This window comes from Neofelis nebulosa, chromosome 4 (assembly GCF_028018385.1).
Source record: "Neofelis nebulosa isolate mNeoNeb1 chromosome 4, mNeoNeb1.pri, whole genome shotgun sequence".
NCBI lineage: Eukaryota > Metazoa > Chordata > Mammalia > Carnivora > Felidae > Neofelis > Neofelis nebulosa.
Window position 1 is genome coordinate 83,328,773 of NC_080785.1, and position 20,732 is coordinate 83,349,504.

At 36.0% G+C, this 20,732-nt stretch overlaps 1 protein-coding gene across 7 annotated transcripts in view; it reads left to right on the forward strand.

Moving 5' to 3' along the window:
• The window catches only part of CACNA2D1 (calcium voltage-gated channel auxiliary subunit alpha2delta 1), a 508,596-nt gene that overhangs the window by 244,176 nt on the left and 243,688 nt on the right, over positions 1-20,732 (forward strand). The window lies entirely within an intron of this gene.

Genomic DNA, 20,732 nt, shown 5'->3' on the forward strand with positions numbered 1-20,732 from the left:
AACTTCTAAAGATTGAGACATGCTCAGACATGCAGGTTTTGCTTAGATTGATTTTTTAATACACTACATAAATGAGACATTTATCTTGTGCATGATAAATCTTTTTAGACTTAAAAATACCCCCACAAACTCACACATCTCAGAAGATTTGGCAAACTACAACGAAAGCAATTATTGTTAATTCCAAAGACCGCTAAAATATCCCAGATATTTGTCAGTTTGCCCAGGATCATTTTGGACACACATGGTAGAAGAGGTTAATTTTCTATTGTCATATGGCCACTAGTCATCCAAAAAGACCCCAGATAATGTTTTAATGTGTACTGTTTTAAGTTACTTCAGAAATATTTCCAGCTGTGTCTAATGTTAATAGTCTTTAAGCATTTCTTTTGAATGTTTGACCTTGTTTACCATTCTGGATTGTGAAGGGTTCAAGGCCATGTAAAACGTATTTTTTACACATATCTAGCTGTAAAGCCCTAGATTATGTATTTGTACATCCTTTGAGATCAGCATGTTGCTCACCAGTATAGTTTGGCAGAAAAAAGCATCAGATAAAGGGAATTAGGAATTAGAACAGATGGAAGCTGCTTAGAGTTTAACTGATGATTTGAAGGTGACCTTGATAAAACAACTTTTTGTTGTTTTAAGGAAATTATTACTGAAATATTAATGTTTTCTGTGTAGGCCAGGGTAGTTGCGACTGTATAAGAAAGTAATACTTCCTGGAACCAATTTCTAAAGTATCGAGACAGATATATGGTGTGTGTTGTGCGTGCATAGTATTTAAGGCAGATGTTATAATAAATTTTAAAAAAATGGATTACTGCTCCAGTTATTAACATTTGAAAATCTCCGTAGAAAATATAGAAACAATGGAGAGTATTGAATAGAGAGCATAGGAAAATCTACTAGATCGTTGACTCTCAGCCAAAGGGAATGGCTTTAATACTTAACTGCATTATTTTTATTATTTTGTAATTTTTTGTAATTTTTACCTCTATTATTATTATTATTATTATTATTATTATTACTATTATTATCCGAAATGTAATTGCATGTGCATTATGGAACCGACTCCGAAGTATTTTAAATGTTTGCTCTTGTTTTCCTGTACTGGTTTTATTGATCCTTCTGCCTAACAAATATGTTTCTCAAGGATTGGCCTTGATTCTCCTTGCCATTCTCTTTCAATGATCGCATTTAAAATTTCCAGACGTAAGAAGATGACTATCAAGTCAATAACTTAGGTGTTTTTGAGCTCCAGTTCCCCATCCACTAACATTGAAATCTCTACCCAGATTCCCAGCTGCTATATGCACCTCAAAATCCAAAGCTGAACATTTAATGTTTCCCTCAAAAAGCCCGGTCTCAGTATTTTTGTGCTTTTACAAAATAGCAGTGTCATTTTTGTATTGAACTGTGCTCTGCTTCCACAAATGTAGTCTCTTTCTTACATGCCTGTTGGCCTCAAATAAACTAAACACATTTCTTCGATTTCCCAAAGTGATCATGAGCGTCATACTAAAGATTTCAGGGAAAAGTTAGGAAAGGGATTTAAATCTGTTACAAAAATAACACTAAACTGAGAATTAAGCTTCCCAGTTATTTAAAAAGTCTTTTTGACTATCCCAAATTATGTAATTGTCACTGTTCTCATTCCGTCTATTCTCCGTTACATAGCACACCTTGAAGTGCCTTTTTTTCTTCCCTTCCTCACACCCTGTAGAACTGCCTCTTTGGTAATCACATTTTCCCTTAATGCACAGTGATTCCATGTGCCTAAGTTTGATTCCCAAGCTGGTAAACGTAAACCCAGCTAGAAGCACAGCTGAATATAGTGGACGTCTATTTCACAGGATTTAGTCTCCTTAGAAGGAGTTCGTTATTTGCAGGAATAATTTTCTGCAATGCCGGCTCTCTTTTCTCTGCTTCATGCCTATGCAGTCCCCACATTCCGTTTAGACTGAGAAATTGAAATCACGTCTTTATCTCTCTTCTGTGGGCCACACACCACCCAGACCTTTATTTCTGAATTGTTTCTCCATCTTTAGAGATTCACTTTATTTATTTTTCACTTTATTTAGTTCTTGTTTTTTTTAAATTTTTTTTAAACGTTTATTTATTTTTGAGACAGAGAGAGAAACAGAGCATGAATGGGGTAGGGTCAGAGAGAGAGAGGGAGACACAGAATCGGAAACAGGCTCCAGGCTCTGAGCTGTCAGCACAGAGCCCAATGCAGGGCTTGAACTCACAGAATGTGAGATCATGACCTGAGCCAAAGTCGGACGCTCAACCGACTCAGCCACCCAGGCGCCCCTGTTTAGTTCTTGTTTTAATTAGCTAGGTGACCTTGGGTGAGTTCTAAAAAGGGTTTCTAGGGGCACCTGGGTGGCTCAGTCGGTTGAGGGACCGACTTCGGCTCAGGTCATGATCTCACGGTTCGTAAGTTCAAGCCCCGTGTCAGGCTCTGTGCTGACAGCTCAGAGCCTGAAGCCTGCTTCTGATTCTGTGTCTCCTTCTCTCTCTCTGCCCCTCCCCTACTCATGCTCTGTCTCTCTCTGTCTCAGAAATAAACATTAAAAAAAAATAAAATAGGATTTCTATACCTTGAATACAGTGATAATAATTCCTGTTGATAGGGTTATTGTGAAATTACCTAGCACAATGCTTGGCACTCAGTACTTCATGGTTAAATGGCATATTTCCCTTATTTTCTTCTTTGGAATCCCCTTGAATATTCAGTGACTTCAGGACACTGCATTAGTCATCCTCTTTTTTAAGTTTTCTTCTCTGTTTCTCTACATTAAGTTGTAAAATTCTTCAGGGCAGGAGCTGTATCTTGGTGCTTAAAGAGGTTAGTGGAGAGATACAGTCAAGAGTGAAACCTCTTTTTCCGGGTTTCCTGGGTGGCTCAATCGGTTAGGCATCCATGACTTTTGGTTTTGGCTCATGATGGCTCTGGCCATGATCACAAGGTTGCTGGGATCCAGCCCCACCTTGGGCTCCACACTGACAGCACAGAGCCTGTTTGGGATTTTCTCTCTTCTTCTCTCTCTGGCCTTCCCATGCTCACACTCTCTCTCTTTTAAAATAAATAAGCTTTAAAAAATGAGTCAAATATTTTTTCAAATGCATACATTTCAGAAAGTATGACTTTAAGAAGTTACCTGAAGTAATAAGTGTATACAGCCAATGGGATTATAGTGACATTTGGTGATGGTGACTACACTTGCCGTGTTGAGCTCTAAGTCATATATTGAATCGTTGAATCATTACGTTGTATATCTGAAACTAATGTTGCATTGCATGTTATATATCAATTAAAAGCTAGCACCTAAAAACATGTTTAAAAAAAAATAAGTTACTCATAGTACCCATAGTATGTGGTGAGATTTTTGTTTAGGGGCCTGGGGCTTAAACTCTCAGTACGTTGTGATGATCTTTCTTTGAATTTTTAAGATGAATGTGAGTCCTAATTGAGAGAAAAGCATTTCTAAGCTGGTATATTACAGCTTGTTCCTTTGAAATATATCCATTAATACTGTAATTCAGTTTTTCCATTTTCTTTACTTTTCTTTGTTCCTGTCTTTTGATTTGCTGCTTTCAAATACCCATTTGTGCTTGAAGTTTATTATACATACACGCACGCACACACATACACGCACATAGGCACACACACACACACACACACACGTCTCCTTAATAAGAGAAGAAAAAATTATTTGTGTGTTTTCATGTTGTGACTTTGACTTTTTTATATATAACTTTTTCTTTGATTAAAAAAATACAAAATACTTTTTATATTCAAAGTTTTGCCAGATAGAAGGTGGAATTGAGTGGAAGGAAAAACCAAAGGTTTTATATATTCAAAGCAACTTGCCTGTGTTCTTTGAGTTTGTAGGTGGTGATTAGGTTTTCAGATTTAGAGAAGTGTGAGACAACCTAATTAAACACCTTTTTGCTGAAGAGCAGCTCGATAAATCCAGATTGCTTTAGAACCTCTCAAAGCTTTTATCAGAAAGCTAATATTGGAAAGTCTTTTACAGTAATAGCTTTTGGAAAATTATTTCCCAGACTGAAAATAAATTATAAAAATACTTAAATAAATATACATGGGAGAATCCTCCATTGAATAGATGCAAAAATATGTCTTAAAAGTTAAAATATACTGTCTATAAGGGTGCTAGTACATATTTTCTAATAATGATTGAGACAAATTAATAATTTTATGACCCCTTAGATCTCAGATTTCCCTTTACAAATTCTTAATAATTGTATATTAATGGGATCATATAGAGATCAGGAAGAAGAAAGAAAAGATCATTATAGTTCATAGATTTGTTGAGGCTGTACATAAAGCCTTCATCTTCTTAATGAGCATAGTGTTTATTCTTGCACTCATTACCATTGTACTTACTAAATGTGAATTATTTATGCAATGTGATGTAAATGCAATGGGATACATTTTGTCATTTCGTAGTATCACTCCATAGCATGCCTTCCTTCCTAACAAAAATATTTTGGGGTTGCCCTTGCTGACTTTTCACTGCCCCAAAAGACTGGTCCTTTATATTATCTATTTTGTCATTATGCAAAGTGAGACTCTGTGACATCAAAGGTCCCTTCTCTAATTTTTAACAGCATATGATTTTATGACTTGATTTTTTTTTTCATAATGCCTGGAGAAAATGGTGGTGGATTTAAGGTGATTGGGAAAATTCCTTTATTTTCAATTGAAAACATGGGGCACTTGGGTGGCTCAGTTGGTTAAGTGTCCGACTTCGGCTCAGGTCATGATCTCACAGTTTGTGGGTTCAAGCCCCATGTTGGGCTCTGTGCTGATAGCTCAGAGCCTGGAACCTGCTTCAGATTCTGTGTCTCCCTGTCTCTCTGCCCCTTCCCTCACTCTCACTCTCTCTCTCTCTCTCTCTCTCCCTGTCTCTTTCACAAAATAAATAAACATTAGAAAAATTAAAAAGAAAAAGGAAAATATTAAACAAAAAAAACCAAACAGTCCATAGCCCTATCAGAGACTGTTTTAAAAGGACGGTATTAGGGTTTGAGGAGACCCTGAGATTGCACTTAGGAAAGTAGAGAGTGTGTCGGTGGGGTAAACAAATCCACACACTATTGGGTTGATTAAATTTATCTTTCTGAAAACTGATTATCTGGTGGTCTTGTATATTACAGATGAGATTGGAGGGAAGTTAATGAAGCTGAATCCTCATTAGGTGGCCATGCTTTCCTGCATGTTTGATTGAGAGCAGAGGATTGCTACTGTCTTTTAGTAATTCATCTCCTTTGTGCCATACAACAATTTTTTTTTTATTTAAAACAATTTATTCACAGTTAATGCAATTATGGATATGAAGCAATTAAACACTGACTTACATTCAGGATAAAGAAAAACTAATTGGTAAACTAAGTTCTTCATGCATAGAACAACAGCAGTACAATCTTGCTGTGGAGATGATTCTGTGGATGTGAATAACAATATCTTGGCTCCTAACATGGTTACTTTCAGTTGCAAAATTTTGTTTCTCTGCATCTACAAAAGCATTCCCTAAAGAGTCCCCAGAATGGCAATATTCCATGATCGGACACTATACTGTTTGATCGCAAACTCAAGAGGGGATTTTTTTTTTTTTTTCCCTAGGCGAGGTACGGTTAGCTAATTATTTCAAATGATAAATTCATTCTAAGTTGCTTATCTTTGAAGTATATCTGTAATAAAGTCTGTGACTACTATTGTTCCACTTATTTAGTGTAGACTTTTAATTCACCCACGATTTTAAAAATTGTTTAAATTCTCCCTAAAGCAAAACTTATGTCTGTCCCTCGGGGTAGCCCTAATGCAGCTACTACTCTTTATTCGTGTATGTATTTCCAGCAGCTGACCTGAGAGAAGCTCGATAAAACTCCATGAATGAAAGTTAAGTTTGGCTACAGAAGGCTTTTTTGCATGAGTTCTCCCTCCTGTATGCTTTTCTGTAAGAATCAAGTTAGGTTCTGTATTCTTCCATTACTCTCCAGGATCTGCTGCTTGGAACCTTTAAGCACATAGGCAGTAATCCGATGACACCTCTTATTCAAAAATAATCCTTTGGTTCTCCTTTGCTTTTAAATCTTTGTGACATTTCCTGTTTTCTGGTATCCATCCTTCTATCTAAAACTAGTCTAAATTAATCTGTACTAATTCCATGCCGAGGAAACTCGTGGTGATTCTTCCCAAGGATATTTCAACTTAAAAGCACTTTTGGAATGGGTAGTGTATGTCTGGGCCAACCTAGTGCGTCTTGGATGGAGAAAATTTTGTGCTCTCTTGGCCCAGCAGGGGAGAATTTAGGCACAAATACAGCCCGCCGTATCTTTCTGGAGTTCCATTCAAGAGTCTCTTTACTCTGCTTAACTGTTAAATAACCTCATTAATATTTGGCTTATATATTAAATAAAAGACCAGACCTCTGTAGGCCCGATATTTCTTTGATAGTGGTGAAATCGGTGGATTCCTAAAAACCTAATTTTCTTTTTTTTTTTAATTTTTTTTTTTTAACGTTTATTTATTTTTGAGACAGAGAGAGACAGAGCATGAACGGGGGAGGGGCAGAGAGAGACGGAGACACAGAACTGGAAGCAGGCTCCAGGCTCTGAGCCATCAGCCCAGAGCCTGAGGCGGGGCTCGAACTCACGGTCCGTGAGATCGTGACCTGAGCTGAAGTCGGACGCTCAACCGACTGAGCCACCCAGGCGCCCCAAAACCTAATTTTCTTTACTGTTATTAAGAAAGTAGATCCTATAACACATTCCTACCAGTGATACTTTTCAACAGCATATTATCTTATTTTCTGAGACAAATTTGTGCTGTATCAATTTATTTGGCATTCAATAAGCCAAACAATATGCCTTAAATATGAACACCATATTTTGTTTTCTCTGTTTTACCCACCAGATAACATTTTCTTCCTCTCTGCTAAATTCCTATTTTGCTTCCTTCCTTCTTTACAAGTCCATCTAATCAAAACTAATATTCTCTGAGTATACTTCTCTTCTGTTTTATACTTTTTTCCTTTTGGCATTTGCTCCTGTTAGATGATAATATTCGATGATCTGGGCATGCAATTTAGTTTACAGGTATCACAGCATTCTACAAAGCTCCTCAAATCAAGTTTTACTCATAGAAAGTATGTGATCATAGCAAATACTTTGCTATGTTTGATTGACTGATTCGATTTTAATTTGTTGATGGCTCTAAGCTATTTCCTCAGACATCTTTACTGTTGCCATTTTTGTTTCTTATTATGTTTACCTATATATGTATAGGTTATTTTTGACCTTCTCTGATGAAGGTCTCTGATGACCTTCTCTCATGAAATGATTCTCATCTATACGTATTGCTGGTTTCATGAAATCTTTTTTGAGATTTAATTTTTAAGTAATCTCTATACACAGTGTGGGGCTTGAACTCATGACTCTGAGGTCCGTAGTCACATGCTCTACCTATTGAGCCAGCCAGGCGCCCCATGGGTGTGATAATAACCTATCTCTGCTAATAAACTTCTGAACCTACTGTGGGTTGCGGACACCTCAGTATTACCAGTGACAGGAAGTACCCTGCACCCTTCATTTTGCTTTGCTCTTAATGTACATCAAAGTTACACTGCTTTGTGCTTTTAGTCTCTTACAGAGATTTTGGTGAAATGATTTTTAATATTTGTTTTCCAGAGTCATGGGGGTCTGGGATAAAATCAGTGAGAGGCTTCATTCAGCATTAACCTTTTCCTCCTTTCCCAAATAAAGCCTTCCCTTCTTACAGCAAATGTGTTTTTGTCTATTTTCCCTTTCTTTAGGGTAAATTATATTCCTGAAAACTCCGAAGTATTTTGGGTAATAAATTCCGCAGAAACATCACATCTGCCCATACGAATGTTGCCAGGGTGCATACAGTCTATGTATCCAAACTAAATACAGTCCTTCCCTTTCCCTTACCTTCTTAATCATAGGTATCATATACTTTCTGGAAGGATTAAGAGCCAGTAGAGTTTCAGAGGAGAAAATCCTACCTCCAGAGTATTTTTTATTTGTTTTGATCTGATTCTTTGTTCCACTGTTGATAGTCATTTTTACTGACAGCCACTTTTGAGTTCTCAGGGTGGATAATGTTTTCTAATTTTTAGCTACACAGCTTTATCTTATTTGGCCTGTTTTCCTAGCCTGTGAATGCTACAGCAAGAAAGTGGAGTGCAGGGAATGGGGGGAGAAAAATAAAATCAGATGTAAAAGGATGCTACTAATTTAGAAAATGAACAAAAAAAAAATCAAGTGCTTAATTGTTTGTTTAATACATAATCTGATTTAGGGGCGCTTGGATGGCTCACTGGCTTAAGCGACCGACTTCAGCTCAGGTCATGATCTCCGGGTTAGTGAGTTCAAGCCCTGCTTTTGGCTGGTTGTCTGCTGTCTTCATGGAGCCTGTTTGGGATCCTCCCTCTCCCCCTCTCTTGGCCTCTCCCCGTCACTCATGCTCTCTCTCAAAAATAACCTTTTAAAAGAATATATATCTGTTCTCTCCACTGTATAGGGATTTAGAAGAAAATAATTACTCATTGTTTATAGTATATCTTCTGTGAAGACAAACTATGTTGAGAGCAAGTTGTAAAACTTCTTTCATCCGGTGGGATAAGGGCAGGGACTCTGGAAAAGGTCTATTCAAATGCCTGCTCCTCACCACTTTGCCATGCCCTTTATAGGAATTATCCCATCTATCTTTCTTACAAACTTACTACTATCACTAGCTTCATTTACAGATGAGTGGACAGACTTTAGAGAGTTAGACCTACATTTCTGGCTCTCTGAAGTCTGTTTACTCTTCGATAAGACGAACGTTTACCCAGTTTGTAGGAAAGAAATGGGATTAATTTCTCTAAGTTCCTTGGCAAAGAGTAAGTATTGAAAAGATGTCATCCCTTACTGTTATTTAGATCTCATTATAATGGTCAACTGAAATCTCACCTGTAAAAGTAAGTTTATAAATTGTAAAAAGTGACATACATTTTAATCATCATTATTCTTAATAGCATATCATGGGCAATGTGTAATGAATATACAATTTTAATTTTTGTTAGGAAAAAAAAAGAAGACTTTTGAACTTTCCACTTGAGAGCCAAGGGTTTAAAATTTTGTCACTTCTTGGAAGTTCCTATCTATGAAGTATGAACAGAAAGTTATGAAATAATAGTGTGCAAATTATTAAGAGGATTTTGATAATGTCAGTTACTGGAAGCTTTTTACTGAGATCATTAAAGACCCATTTGAGAGGGGTGCCTGGGTGGTTCAGTCACTTAAGTGACTGATTCTTGGTTTCAGCTCAGGTCACGATCTCACGTTTCAGGGGTTCAAGCCCAGCATCGGGCTCTGCACTGACAGTGCAGAGCCTGCTTGGGATTCTCTCTCTTCTGCTCTCTCTGTCCCTCTCACACTCACTCTTGCTGTTTCTCTCTCAACCACCCCCCCCAAAAAAACCCAAAAGAAAACAAACAAAAACTCGAGAATATGGAGAAGTAATAACAGTATTCCTCAAGTTAAAGTGAAAGCTAAGGAAGTATTGGATATTTTACAGCAAGTCAAAAAGCACATTCTCTAGAAAAGGAGGAATCAGGAATGGCATTATTGTTTTCAAATTTGCAGTGGGTGATGTTTGATATTTAATAAGCTAATAAATTTTATATTTTACCTATTTGATTCACTGATTTACACATCATAGTGATTTTCCAAGTCTTAGGAGGAAAAATTATCCAAGTCAGGAGGGAACACACAGTACACACCTTTATTCACCACAGAGTGTGCTACATTCACTCCCAATGTATTAACAAAAATGGGCGGCGGGGGGAGAGTATTTCCATAGCAACATTAGCAAAACAGAAAATTTGCCTACTAAGATCACATTTTTTAACCCCACCCACTCACCAAATTGAAAGACTGTGAGAATTAATTAAGCTCAAAGGTAAATTATTTAAAAGAGAAAATAAATTAAGATAACATGGCAAGAATGATCAATTATTTACAACCAAAGTGTCGCCAGAGGTAAAGGCAACACATCTCCTTTGATATAATAAGATTCAAAGGGAGGGTTAGTGGGAGGAAGAGATCTGGAGAGGGCACATCACTGTGGTAAAATTAAAAGGATGGAAGGTAGCTGAAGCCGATATAATCTGACAGGTTCTTGGGTCACTGCAGTGTATGTGGACCATAGTGATTTACACCTGTTGGATTATAACCTTCAGTATCATAAAGGAACTTCTTATTCCCTTCTTGATTCAGAATAGCTCATGTTGAGGGGCACCTGGATGGCTCAGTCCTTTAAGCATCTGACTCTTGGTTTTGGCTCATGTCATGCTTTCATGGTTCATGGGATTGAGCCCCGTGTTGGGCTCTACACTGATAGTGTGGAGCCTGGCCAGGATTCTCTCTCTCCCTCTCCTGCTCATCTCTCTCTCTCTCTCTCTCTCTCTCTCTCTCTCTCTCTCTCTCTTCTCTCTCTCTCTGTCTCTCTCTCTCTCTCTCAAAATAAATAAACATTAAAAAAAATAGCCAATGTTGACTAAGATGTCATTGCTGTGTTTGCTTGGCAAAATCATGAAATCCTTAAGCAATTCTGTGAGATGGGTATTATTATCTCTTGTTTTACAGATGAAGGACAGAAGAGCAGAGAAATTAAATAATTTGTGCCTTACTTTAAAAAAATCAATACAGGGGCGCCTGGGTGGCTCAGTTGGTTAAGCGTCTGACTTCGGCTCAGGTCACGATCTCGCGGTATGTGAGTTCGAGCCCCGCATCGGGCTCTGTGCTGACTGCTCAGAGCCTGGAGCCTGTTTCAGATTCTGTGTCTCCCTCTCTCTCTGACCCTCCCCCGTTCATGCTCTGTCTCTCTCTATCTCAAAAATAAATAAATGTTAAAAAAAAAATTTAAAAAAAAAAAAAAATCAATACATGTTTTATGGCTTCCTGAATTCTTTTTAAACAAGCCTCGCACACGATTTTAACTAAAAATGAAAACTGACTTCAGAATTATATTCAGAATAGCTGAGGGAGCACTTTATGTAATATTTTGAGTTATCATGTAACATTAAGATGTTATCTCATTTACTGGTCATTGAAATGTATGCGTAAGTATACGCACAGCCTTCATTAATTATCTGTTTAAAGAGTAGTGCAGGGGCAGTGCGGCGTAGTGGATGTCTGTCTTTGAGTTGACTTGAAAAGTTCATAAATCCATCTGTTTCAAAACTCTTAAATTATGGGAAGGAAAATACAGTGGTAAACACATTAGAGATTATCAAATGTTGAAACATAAATGATATATGCAAAAGGAAATGATACTTTACTAAGAGGATAAACCTTTTAAATTAGTTTCCACTATAGGATAGCAAAATAAATTTGGTAAACTTCTTTATCTGCCCTTTCTACTAATCTTTTTTTTTTCTCACTTTGTTGTTACATATATGAACTTCTATGTATGTGTATATGAAACTAATGGCAAATTATAAATGTACGTGGTTTTTTTTGTTGTATGTATTTATATATACTCTTGTCTCTTGTTATGGCCTTTGAAGAGCTGAATCTTTATGTTCCCCTTCTGTTCTTTCTTAAAAAGAAAAAAACAAAAAAAGTAGAAATAAAGTACCAAAAAATAAATTTCAAAGGTACTTTTCATCTGTTACCCATTTTTTATTACATCAGTTTGCATCATATTCAACTAAATTGTGTTTTTGCCATTTTCATAAACTGATGTAATCCATGTGAACTTTGATACATTTTTAGATTTACAGGCTGGCAGAGCCTCACACGAAGTACCCGACAGTGAAAAGCGGCCTTTCCAGATCTTTTTCTTTCATTTATTTATTTATTTATTTATTTTTTTAAAGTAATCTCTCCACCCAACATGGGGCTCAAACTCACAGCCATGAGATCAAAAGTTGCATGCTCCACCAACTGAGCTGGCCTGGTGCCCCCCTTTTCCTTCTTTTTAAAGTGGTTGTGTACTTTATCAGTTCTTTCATATTATCTGACTCCTACAAAGATTTGAGTATTTTCTTATAGATATAGTAATTTTCCTCTTTCTACCTTGTGTAAACTTTTGTGCTTGAGGCTTTATTTGGCAATCACCATATTAAAAACAAAATAAAACCCTGTAACCTACACAAGATTCTGTAAATTTAATTAGTGGGCTCCCAAGAACTAAGAAGGTTTGAGCCCACATAGTATCCTGTATCCAAGAACGGGGTGGTGGGAGGAAGAAAGGAATTATAAAGACTATAAATACAAAGTAGTGTGTTTCAATGATACTTTTCAGAGAAGAAATATAAAAAGAGAAGATAAAATTTTGTAAGTTGTAAAGTCCAATTTTATTAATGCCAATTCATTATTTTTAGGGCATTTTCTTGAGGATTCAGTAACAGTTTTAGAGTTTCTGTATGCATTTAATATTGCATTTGCAACATAGTATGCATTCTTTTTACAAATTTTGTCAAAAAGGCAAATATTTTTCCTGTTATTATTTTAGCTGTTTTGAAATTAACACTAATTGTCTCCAAGTTAAGAAGCTATGATAGTCAGTAGCAGTAAAACTCTAAATCACGATTAACCTTCTGAGTTGTTATGTATCCAGGTAGGGACTTCACCCTCACATACTCATCTCCAGTATGTCTGACTCACCAGGTTTATTTGGTCAAAAAAGGGGCTTTAGAACAAATAGTTTGTTGTTTTATTTCCCACAGCTGTAAGAGCTTGCTATTAAGATAATACAAACTTCTGTTTGAACAATACTATGAATTTTCATTTTAGAGCAGTGCTTCTCAAACTTTAGTGTACATTAGAATCACCAGGAGAAACATTAAAAAAAAAAAAAAACAACTGAGGATAGAATAAATAGGACATCAATTAAATGGTGGTGAGAGTTGGAAGGAATGGAGATGGGTCAATGAACATTTTTATGGAAGCCTACTCATCCTGATGTGGTGGGTGAAGAAATGAGATTTTTAACCTTTTTGTAAGCTAACAAGCTATCTGACCACAATTTCAGAGATTCAGAAGACTCCTTGAGTCAGACACAATGGCCTTGATGATACCCAGCACAACAGACAGCATGGGCTCCATGTTCATATGAGTTACTCCTGGCACTCAAGTCCAATGGAGGCCATGCTGAGTAGCCCAAGTGGGCACTGCATATACTATGATTTGTCACACCTGAGGAACCCTGACTTAGGAAACCCCAATTGTTTAAAAGGGACCCTACCAGAAAACCTCCCTAACTTTTGCCCTACAGGATTATTTTTATTTTACTGTGAAAAAATATCTGTTTTCTACCCTGCAGGGAATTATTCCCTCTGTCTTCCAAGGCTGTTTGCTATACATTCTAGAAAAGATACTCTAAAGCAGAGGCTCGCCTTTCCTCTGTTCATGTGACACGAAAGACCTATGGAGAATTGTCTTCAACATGGTGATTGGAAGAAGGACAAGTTCAGAGGAACAGTCATAGCAGTTCTGATGTTTCTAGTCTCCACAAAATTATGCCCTGTTGATGACTTTCTTTATTCTGGATTTTTCCCCCAGAGGCAGTATTTAATAGTAGTAGTAATGTGGTAATGTAATATTTCTTGGTGATAACAACTTCAACATTTTCAGCTTGTTAACATTATAATTTCAGTCACTTCTTAGTACTTCAGTTTTTAATACATCGTAGCTTCCATTTGTTGATGACTTTACAATGATCCTTATAATACAACATGATGTATGCACTACTAAAGTCCTTCTTTTATTGTTTAAAAAAATGAGGTGAAAAGGTGTTATTTGACTTACTATTAGTCACATGCCTACCAAATGGTAGAGCTATTTTCACTATATTGTTCTCTTTTATTGTTGTAAGTACTGAAAAATATTTGCTACATGTGCAATTGTGGGGTCATGTAAGGGTATGAAATGACCAAGTTAGGATGTCTTCCTTAGATTTGGTATTTGATATATTTGTAGGCAATTTGTTGGTAGGCAAAGTGGTTGAAAGCCTTGGGAATTAGTATGATGTATTCGACAGAATTCAGTTCTCAACTGAGGATATGTTCGTATTACCTAAGTATATGATTTCCTTATGTAAAAGTTTGATGTTGTAACTTAACTATGTAGGACTCTGGAGCAGGCTATCAGCAGAAATAGGCCTACCCTAGTTTTAGAAACTGTCTTGTTGCTGTTTTTCTTTCCTCTCGAGCACTGATCAAATTCTCTTCCTTCTCGACACTAATTCTTTCTTGGGTTTCTGAATCTGCACCGGTGCTCAACATTTAGAGACTAAAGCAATGGATTATAGATTAATTCTAGAATTCCAGAGTGGAATCACATCAATTACTCTGGATCCTTGGTACATCCACAGCCAAATTTTACTAGTATTTTTAAGGATTAGGTGACAGTGAATTAATTCAGGAAGTTTTGAGAATTGCATAATGATTGTATTAGTCTAGTAAGATGCTTGTCATGTAGGAAGACAGCTTTTGTGGCCTCTCAAAGTATCATGATAATGAATGATGATAATTTAGCGAATCTTGTTATAAATATTGATGCAACTGGGATAAAACCTTGAAAATACTTGGAAATGATTTTTCCCACATTTTCAACACACATTTAATTGAGTGCCTGCCCTTGCTACACATTGTGTGGGATATTGGAGGTGTATAGATGTGAAATAACTGCCTCCTCTACCTAATGAACTCACATTTAGTGGTTTGTTGAGAGAAAGAGAAAGGGAGACAGAGAGAGAGGGAAGAGAGAAGTGAGTATAGTTTTGTGTGGCACTAATTAAAGGCAGTGGGTTACTTTTATTGATTTCCATTAAATTATGCCTCTATTTAGAATACCATTTCTCCAAGAGTAATTAAATTCCTATGTCTAATGTAGCTTAAGTGTTACCCTCTAGAAGAGGATTTGCAAGATTTAGTCCCAGGAAAGGTGTATTGTATTAAACATGTAGATTTCTAGGAATGACACCATGTCTGTAAATCAGAATCTTTTGGGAAATCTCTGTGGCTCAGTCGACTGCACCTCTGACTTCGGCTCAGGTCATGATCTCACAGTTGATGGGTTCGAACCTGTGTCAGGCTCTGTGCTGATAACTCGGAACCTGGAGCCTGCTTCGGATTCTGTGTTTCCCTCTCTCTCTGTCCCTTCCCACTCATACTCTGTCTCTCTCTGTTTCTCAAAAATATATAAACATTAAAGAAAAAAGAAATCAGAATGTTTGGATGGTGCTGGGTTATGTGGGTTTGTATGAGATATGTTGAACAAGGTTTTCTGGTGATTCTTTGCAGGTGTCAAGGTGTATAGCTGATAGAGAAGTTAATTCAGTTGAACAGTCTTTTATTTTAAGGGGTTCCTAGCTGATTCAGTTGCTGGAGCATGTGACTCTTGACCTCAGGGTTATGAGGCCAAGCCCCACACCGGGCATGGAACCTACTTAAAAAAATGTTTTCTTAAATCTTTTATTGTTTGGTGCTTGTAGAGCACCCCCCCCCTCATAAAAAAGGTAATATAATTACCAGTTGTGTATTATTTATTTTCATTACTACTAAAAGGAGTTTTGCTGTTCTTATAGGATGATATCTCTTTTACCTTGGCTTCTGTATTCCAAGAGTCTGCCAATTTGTTTGGAGCTAATTGTATCTCTGAAGATTAGACTCGAAGCTTTGTAGTTAATTTCAAAAGCATTTCTTGAATATGGCAGATCCAGGCTGAAATCTTTACAACATGATCCAGAAGCCATGTTCCAAAAGATTTTTTCACTGGACCATTAACAGAAGAATAAATGCTGATTCTTTATTCCAGACTAGCTTGATTTCAACAGCTTTTATTTATATGTTTTTGCATATATTATACTCCCCAAAGCTTGCACTAGAAAGAAAAATAGTGTTTGTATTACCAGATTTTTATTTCACATAGCTTGGAATCAAATCAATTGTAATAAAATGATAGGCTATGAAAAAGAATTAACATGTAGCCTTACTTGCATCTTATATGGTATAAGATTTATATGTGATTTGGCTTAATACAATCACAGATTAATGTTTTACTATTAATTTTAATCTTCGTTTATGTCATGATTCCACTATTTACAGGAGTGTTAAAATATTTGAACAGATATAAATAATAAGACTCCATAATTTATTCCACTTGGTCAGTTTATTTATGAATAGTTTCAATTAAAATATATGTTATATATTATGTCGCCTGTTCTGTTTCTCTCAATAAACAATAGTCAAGATAGCAAACTCCTTTTTTTCTCCTCAGTAAACTCAAATAGATGAACTTGTGCTAAGTTATTTTATCAGAGTCTGTTGGAATTTTTCAAATCACTAGAATATATTTTTCTACATTAAAATAGGATTTTATTAAAAATATATCTTTTGTGTCTTGGAATCAACTTGGGATTGCTCTGCTAGAAAAACAAAAGTGGGTTTGAAAAAAAGATAATGATTATAATTATGTGCTCATGTTTCATGTCATTAAACAAAAGCACAAAGTCTCCAGAAGCATATTTTAAGCAAGCATAAGTAAAACATAAAAACAGCATTTAGTTATCTTTGTAAGCATGGGCTTAGTAACCCATAGTTCTATAGTGAGAGGGAATTGACATGTATTTGGATATGTTGTTTTGCTTAAGTATTGATTTAGCTTCTTTCAAACTGCATGAAAAATGCCTGCACAGAACGAATGATGATCTCTTGATGGAGAGAAGAAATAAGTGTGTTCTAATGATGAAGATACATTAAATGCATAGAGATGTGGTGCTAAAAAGTGGCCTTAGAAATAGGTCCGGCTTTCTTTACCTGAGAGTTCTTTTCTAGGCATTATCTTTACTTTCCAAAACCTTCAGCAAACCATTTCTCAAAACTCATTGACATTAAATTCTCATTTTCTTTTCTTTCGTTTTTTTTTTGAACTTTATTTATTTATTTTGCAAGACAGAACAAGCAGCGGAGGGGAGACAGAAAGGGGGAGAGGGAGAATCCCAAGCAGGTTCTGCATTGTCAGTGTGGAGGTTGATGTGGGGCTCAAACCACGAACCTTGAGATCATGACCAGAGCTGAAACCAGGAGTCTGATGCTTAACCAGCTGAGGCACCCAGACACCCCAGATTCTCATTTTCAGTGTAAACCATCACTTGCAAGGATGGTGGTTTCTCCTTAGACATATCATCGCCACCCCCCTTGAAGCAGGTGGAGTTTCTCTTTGGCATTCATCCTGTATGCAACCTATCAGTTAGAAAGAAGAACCAACAGGGTCAACATCAGATAACATTCACATTGTTAAACAAAATACACTCCAAACCATACCAAAGGATACAGACCAATTCATTACAGGGATTGCTCTGAGTAGGGAAATTGATCAAGGGAGGTGAAGAAGGAGAATTTCAAGGTTACTTGTAATATTTTATTTTGTATATTAAAGGTTTTAAAGCAAACATAAAAAAAGATAAAGGTGAATTCTGAGTAATGGATTTCAGACTATTTTTTCTATGCTTTTCAGTATTTTTAATCTCCCCCAGATCACAAAAATAAAAAGACGTGGCTAAAAAGTGTCAATGGCTAGCAGTACTCTCTTTAGAATCTTTTCTCTTCTTGGAGCACCTGGGTGCCTCACTCTGTTGTGTCTGACTTTGGCTCAGGTCATGATCTCTTGGTGCTTGAGTTCTAGCCCCACATAGGCTCTGTGCTCCTGGACCCTGCCTCAGATTCTATGTCTCCCTCTCTCTCTGCCCCTCTCTCGCTCACACCCTGTCTGTCTCTCAAAAATAAACATTAAAAAAAATTTAAGAAAAGATTCTTTCATCTTCTTTAATTTTGAGATATTTCCATTTTTGATAAAAGCAGTACTTTTAAAATTTTGTTCTCTGTGTGGCACAATTTCACTGAAATAAAGTAAAATTAGCAAAACATGTATATTGTAACCATTAGAAAATCATCTGTCAATCACTGATCACATGATGTGTTTGTGTGTATTGTCTGTGTATGTGTGTGCTAGTTCTATATGGTACATGGATGTATATAAATACCCTTTAGAAGCAGGGATTATGTCCTATATTTTTATTCACTCAACACTTTTATATAGCAAGTATTTAGTAAATATTTATTGAGTAAAAGTAAACTCTCTATATGTGTTATCCTAGATTTTTTCCCTCCCAGTCTGGATGTGTATTTACCTAGAGATCACAGTTATCAAGTGTTGAAAAATGCCAAATTTATCTCATCCCGGTTGACATGTTGGAATTTTGTAACTTTTTAATCTCAAATCCCAGTTTCCAGCCTGCCTTCTTCAGTCAACAGATCTTTTTCATAGTACCATTGTTTCTTTATAGAAATGTTTTAAATAATATGTAAGTATAACAGATGTGATTTTAAAAACATATAAAGCAATTTCTCTATACATTAAGATTTTCATAGTAATATCTTTGTTCACCAGGATATAGTAAGTTGCTCAAAGACTTCGATAGAATTCTGCTGGGCATATATATTTATATGAATTTTTTAAAGTTTATTTATTTTGAGAGAGAGAAAAAGAGAAAGAGCAGGGGAGGGGCAGAGAGAGAGGGAGAGTGGGAATCCCAAGCAGGCTCTGCCCCGTCAGCATGGAACCTGATGCGAGGCTCAATCTCAGGAAAAGTGAGATCATGACATGAAGCAAAATCAAAGAGTTAGATGCTTACCTGACTGAGCCATCCAGGTGCTTCTATATTTATATGAATTTAAATAAAAATTGCTTATGCATTGTTTTATGTGCACTAGAAAAAACCACTGTGCATTATTTGCCATTATTTGCTTATAGTTTTGGAAAGAGAAGAATATTTTTACCTTTTACATGAAACAGTATTAGATTTGGAAGTAAGGTGTTGTCTACTTGAGGTCTTCCCTACTTCCTGTCAGCATAAGAAATGCTAAGGAAATGTCACACCTCACTATCTTTTTTTCAGTATTTCACAAAATAAGGTGAGAAAGCAGAACACTAATGATCTCTCTTTTCTCATTCTTTTTATGGTAAAAATAAAATAAAATAAAACTGAGCTCATTTTATTACTTAATGTATTAAGTCACTATATTCCCTGAATTGCTTTTGGACCACCATGTGGTGGCAAGAGATTTTATGTAGGGCAAAATACAGTGCACATTATGAATCGTTAAGGTGCTTACATTGATTTCAGTCATGTATGTACATGTTGAAGTGGTCATCAGTGATTATAGTTGTAAAATAGCCTAGTCTATGAAGTCACGTTTGTAAGATTCAAATAGCAAACCCCACTGAGTTTATTAGCATACAAATAAGCAGAAAATATAAAGGTAGGTATTTATCTTCGATGCTATAAAATGTTAACTGAATTTCCTAAAATCCCGTAGTTAGCAAATAGCACCAGAATTTGAAATCCGATCTGTTTGATTGAAAAGTGTGTGTCCATCATAATATTATACCTCCAAAGTAATTGTTTGTACCTGTACACTTCTCTTCAAAACATAAAAGTCTGTTCAGTCACCTAAGTCAGGTATTTTCAGAAGGTATTGTTAGACCATTCAAATGATTACCCTGATTCTTTTGATATGTTAAGAACATTTGATGAAGATAGGCAAAACTCATTAGAGTAATAAAAAGTTGTCAACATAGGCATAACACAATAAATGGCTAATCCTTATTGGGTGTTAACTATTTTTACATTAATTACATAACATGCATATTTTACTTGAATTCGTCCATTGTGTATATCTATTACCTCTTTATTAGAAAGAAAAATGTTGACATTCTCTAGCCAAAGACATTGTTTTGATTTAGAGATGTTTCTTGAATGAGGTTTCTAAGTCAATTCTTTATATTAACATGAGTATCAACATTATTGGGGTCTAACTGAACTGTCATGATCCCTGAAGGTTTGCTTTCAAAGCTATTAAAGAAAATTCTTTGCAATCAAATATTTCAGAAAACTTACGTTTTTCCTCTGCAATTAACATACAGTCTAGGAAGCATATTATATACAGGTTAGGAAAATAGTTTCCAAGAGAAAATGTATTCAGGTATTGTTAAGGAAAATGATAGAATTATTTCAGTGTATACTGTATAATTATATTGCTCTTATTAGACTTTCATATCACCTGATAGAATTCAATGCTAGTGGAAGAGATAAGGATATGACAAAAAAGTGAAGGTTGAGAATGAAGAGGCCTTCAAGGGAGCTGATCTTTCTTTAATCTGATAAACCTCTCCCATTCTCTATTTCTGTTTCTTTCTTTTTCTTTCTTTCTTTCTTTCTTTCTTTCTTTCTTTCTTTCTTTCTTTCTTTCTTTCTTTCTTTCTTTCTTTCTTTCTTTCTTTCTTTCTTTCTTCTTTCTTTCCTTCCTTCCTTCCTTCCTTCCTTCCTTCCTTCCTTCCTTCCTTCCTTCCTTCCTTCCTTCTTTTTTTTGTTTTTTCTCCTTACAGATCAGTGCATATCAAAGTCTTTTTCTCTGACAAAGACTATTCTCTCAGGATCTGAGGGCAAGACCTATGTAAAGATAGCCTCCCAGCTGATATATGATGGTGCTATTTGTGTTTTTAGTCTTTAGCAATTTCTAAACGTTTGCTGGGAAATTTTCCATTAGCCTGAAATATTTTTCTACCAGTGTTTCTGGTTTTGGTACTGCCATGTCTTCATATGTTTTCTAAAAGACTGA